This window comes from Mus caroli, unplaced genomic scaffold (assembly GCF_978045245.1).
Source record: "Mus caroli unplaced genomic scaffold, Mus_caroli_1 scaffold_4, whole genome shotgun sequence".
Lineage (NCBI taxonomy): Eukaryota > Metazoa > Chordata > Mammalia > Rodentia > Muridae > Mus > Mus caroli.
In genome coordinates, this window is record NW_028227259.1 from 73,066,311 (window position 1) to 73,071,241 (window position 4,931).

General features: G+C 35.1%; 1 non-coding gene across 1 annotated transcript; it reads right to left on the bottom strand.

Annotated features, from left to right (window-relative positions):
* Positions 1–3,475: 3,475 nt before the first annotated feature.
* On the bottom strand, positions 3,476–3,578 carry LOC115031152 (U6 spliceosomal RNA). Its single transcript, XR_003836777.1, has one exon. It is a non-coding gene; the product is annotated as a U6 spliceosomal RNA (small nuclear RNA).
* Between the last annotated feature and the right edge of the window lie 1,353 nt (positions 3,579–4,931).

The window sequence follows — 4,931 nt, forward strand, 5'->3', positions numbered from 1 at the left end:
TTTCTGTATCCATTCATCTTTTGAGGAACATTTGGGTTCTTTACAGTTTCTGGCTATTATAAATAAGGCTGCTATGAACATAGAGGAGCATGTGTCCTTATTACAAGTTGGACCATCTTCTGGATATATGCCCAGGAGAGGAATTGCTAGATCCTCCAGTAGTATTATGTCCAATTTTCTGAGGAACTGCCAAACTGATTTCCAGAGTGGTTGTACCAGCTTGCAATCCCACCAGCAATGGAGGAGTGTTCCTCTTTCTCCAAATCCTCGCCAGCATCTGCTGTCACCTGAATTTTTGATCTTAGCCATTCTGACTAGTGTGAGGTGGAATCTCAAGATTGTTTTGATTTGCATTTCCCTGATGATTAAGGATGTTGAACATTTTTTCAGGTGCTTCTCAGCCCTTCAGTATTCCTCAGTTGAGAATTCTTTGTTTAGCTCTGTATCCCATTTTTTAATTTGGTTATTTGATTTTCTGGAGTCCAGCTTCTTGAGTTCTTTGTATATATTGGATATTAGTCCCCTATCTGATTTAGGATTGGTAAAGATCCTTTCCCAATCTGTTGGCAGACTTTTTGTCTTATTGGCAGTATCTTTTGCCTTACAGAAGCTTTGCAATTTTATGAAGTTCCATTTGTTGCTTGTTAATCTTACAGCACAAGCCATTGCTGTTCTGTTCAGGATTATTTCCCCTGTACCCATATCTTCAAGGATTTCCCCCACTTTCTCTTCTATAAGTTTCAATGTCTCTGGTTTTATGTGAAGTTCTTTCATTCACTTAGACTTGAGCTTTGTACAAGGAGAAAAGAATGAATCAATTTGCATTCTTCTACATGATAACCACCAGTTGAGCCAGCACCGTTTTTGAAAGTGCTGTCTTTTTTTCACTGGATTGATTTAGCTCCCTTGTCAAAGATCAAGTGACCATAGGTGATGGGTTCATTTCTGGGTCTTCAGTTCTATTCCATTGGTCTACCTGTCTGTAGCTATACCAGTACCATGCAGTTTTTATCACAATTGCTATGTAGTATAGCTTGAGGTCAGGCAAGGTGATTCCATCAGTGGTTCCTTTATCATTGAGAATATTTTTTGCTATCCTAGGTTTTTTGTTATTCCAGATGTATTTGCAAATTGCCCTTTCTAACTCAGTGAAGAATTGTTTGGAATTTTGATGGGGATTGCATTGAATCTGTAGATTGTTTTCAGTAAGATAGTAATTTTGACTATATTAATCCTGCCAATCCATGAGCATGGGAGATCTTTCCATCTTCTGAGATCTTCTTTGATTTCTTTCTTCAGAGACTTGAAGTTCTTATCATACAGATCTTTCACTTCCTTAGAGTCACACCAAGGTATTTTATAATATTTCTGAATATTGTGAAGGGTGTTGTTTCCCTAATTTCTTTCTCAGCCTGTTTATCCTCTGTGTAGAGAAAGGTAAGTGGGCCATTTTTTGATGAGATATTTATATAAATCACAAATAAATAAAATATATTTTATTTGTATTAAGAAATCCTTTAGATGTGTATATATCTATTTAATTTTTGTCAAAAACTTCTTTACATTTGCTTTTGAAAGTATTAATATAGATAAAATTAACTTGTAAAGTATTTAAAGTTTTATCAATATAAATAAATTTAGCCTGTTGAATGGTTTAATTACATCACAGCAATTCTAATGTATATATTTCAGCCTTTTCATTGTAATATTCTGAGACCTTTGAAAAGGTCTATTTTATATTTTTACTTTTAGTTTATTTTTTGTTTTTGCTTTTTTGTTAGTTAGTTAGTTAGTTAGTTAGTTAGTTAGTTAGTTAGTTTGTTTGTTTGTTTGTTCATATGTAATTTCTCCTGTCATTGAGGCTGGCCAGACACTACCTATGTAGCTGAAGTAGCCTGTATCTTTCAAGGACTAGAATTACAAGCATACATTCTGGGCTCCTGGTTTTATTCCCGATTGCACTTAAAAGAGGTGCAATGGTAAGGTTCCCCTTTTATATTTAGGTTTAGTGTTCTACTTTTTTATTGATCCTCCTTTTCCTCTCCTAGATTCCTTGGAGATGTTTCATTTTACTATCAAAGATGCAAGAAAACACCCTCTTTTTCCAGGTTGAAATTATATTGACAGTCTATCTTCTCTTTACTCAAGTAATTCTTGATTTTTTCTGGAGACAAGAAAAACCAATTTCTGAATACTACTTGTGCATAGTCACAGTTTTATATTTCAATGCCTTAAAATAATTTTGATTGTAATCACATAGTCAGATTCTAATGACTAAATTAATAGAGCAAATTAACCAACCATTAAATTAATATCTGTAGCCCAAACTCTCCTCCTGAAACGAGACTTATATACTGATAATCTCAATGTCTCTTCTGTGATTTCCAAAGGAACCTTACAACCCAGTATACAGAGTCTCTCTCTCTCTCTCTCTCTCTCTCTCTCTCTCTCTCTCTCTCTCTCTCTCTCTCTCTCTCCCTCTCTCTCCCTCCCTCCCTCCCTCCATCCCTTTCTACAAGCTGGTTTAATCATCAACCATTTCCATTTCAGTTGTTTAAAAACCCAAAGTCTTTCTAAGTATCAGTATTTCTTGAAGGAATACTAAAACATAAAATGATTGTTATTAAATATACAATGGATAACAAAATAACTTAACTTTAATCTGTTTTCACAAATCTGTTAAATGAAAGCATACCCAAAATTAGAGGTTCCTATTCTTGCTAAATATATATAAGGCAATGATGGTGGTCAGGACTATAACATAATTTATAATTACAAAAATTTTATATTAGTGTATCATTACAATATCTTTGAAAGCTGCAATATCATAATTATTATAAAATTATAATGAAGGGAAAACAGATTAATGCATAGGATCATCTGAATTAAAGTCATCAAATAATCATTGTATTAAAATGGTTCTTGAAAAATATATTGATGCCAATGTTCCAGTTCTTTTTAGTATTTTACTGAACTCATAAAATGGAATTTACTCTCAAATGAATTGAATTTGTGTAAGCATATGAACTTTATAACATTTAACTCTTTATTACTCTGCATTATTATTCATTATTTTTGATTGCTTTATTATATAGCTTTATCTTTTTGTAATATCATACAAAGACTGAAGATCATTTAAACATGATAGTGTTTTGTTTTGTTTTGTTTTTAGCTTATATGTATTGATGGATTTGAGTCCATCATGGTAAGGAGGAATATCAGAAAGCAATATGCATGGCAGTCAAAGGAAAAAGTTGAGAAATCACTTTTTATTTTAAAAAACATATTTTATTATCATTTATTAATTAAACAAAATAATGAATTTGTTATGGAATTTTTATAAATGTATATAATGTAATTCAATTATATTGAAATTCTATATAGCCTTTTTTGCCCCCACGTCTCTGAGCTTCTTCCTTTTTTCAAATAGTTTCCCTTCTGCCTTCATGTTCTTCCCAAAACAATACAACAGTCCACATATATGGAATGCTTTACAAATTCCTATCTTCCTTCCCTAGGGGCCATGATAAACTTCTCTGTATCGTTCCAATTTTAGTATATGAGCTTCCAAAACAATCATGAGAGATCACATCTTTAAGCATAAGCATGTAGAAATATCAAAGTGGAAGAGAGGTGAGGCTATGAAATGTTAATGCTCACCTACACTGATGTACTTCTTACACAAAGGCTACACATCATAAAAATTCCATACATAACATCACCTTGGGACCAAGAGTGAAAACCCTGAGTCTATAGAGAACAATTTTTGTTAAACCACAACAATTATAAAACATAACATCTTTATTTTTTGTTTTGTTTTGTTTTGTTCTGGGTGTTTGTTTGTTTGTTTGTTTCGAAACAGAGTTTCTCTGTGTAGCCCAGGCTGTCCTGGAAGTCACTCTGTAGACCAGGCTGGCCTCGAACTCAGAAAACTACCTGCCTCTGCCTCCCAAGGGTTGGGATTAAAGGTGTGTGCCACCACTGCCTGGCTAATACCTTTATTCTTAATGAAGAAGTCCATATCATTTACTCATAGACAGTTCTTATTTGCTATCCTGCCTCGCTTTTCAAGGATTTTGCCGTTATGGAGCAGTTAGTATGTTTGGGTAAATTAAAGACCATTTGACTTTAGAATATAGAGGCATGATTTAGAAATCATTCCATTTCATTTCAGCATTCATTTGGCAGATGCAAGTTCTTCTGAAAGACTCCAAACTCCCAAAGGGAGGCACTTACTCAAGCCTCGGGTCAGCCGCGCACCCAAGAAGACACTGAGACCGGTACTTAAGATGTATAGATAGCAAGATTTAATACAGCAACGACAAGAAAGCAGACAAAACAAACAAAAAGCACATATATACCAGATATCTGGGGTCGGACCTCATGCAGCCTGCAAGGTGCAGAGGAGATCCGGCCCCTAGCCCAAATTTTCACAGGCTTTTATAAGAGGAGGGCAAGGGGGGAGCAGGGCAGGGAAAATACAGTTTTTACGTCACTAAGTGATTCAACCAAGGGTTTTTCCAAAGTGCTTTTGCAACCGCGTCCCACTCTTTGGCCATGTACTTGATTCATTGAAACTGAGGTTTTTACTCACACCCTTTATCTCAAAAATGTCCCTGGCACAGTCCTCAGTTGGGAGGGGTTGGACTGGGTTCGTTCCAGGAAACCCTTATCTCAGAAATGTCCCCGGAACAGTTTTCATTTGAGAGGGGGTCTGACTCTGGTGTGAGAGTTCAGAATGTACTCTGGGGTGAGAAGTTCTGGTGGTCAGTAATTTTCCTCTTTCACTTCCTGTGAATAAAAGGCATGGGGAAAATCTAATGTAGTTAATATACTTTGCAAAAGAAAATTAGCATTAGTACCCATATCCATTTTCAGGTAGTTTATGCTTTTATCATGTTCCAGGTTCCTAGACTTTGGGCTTTTCTTCA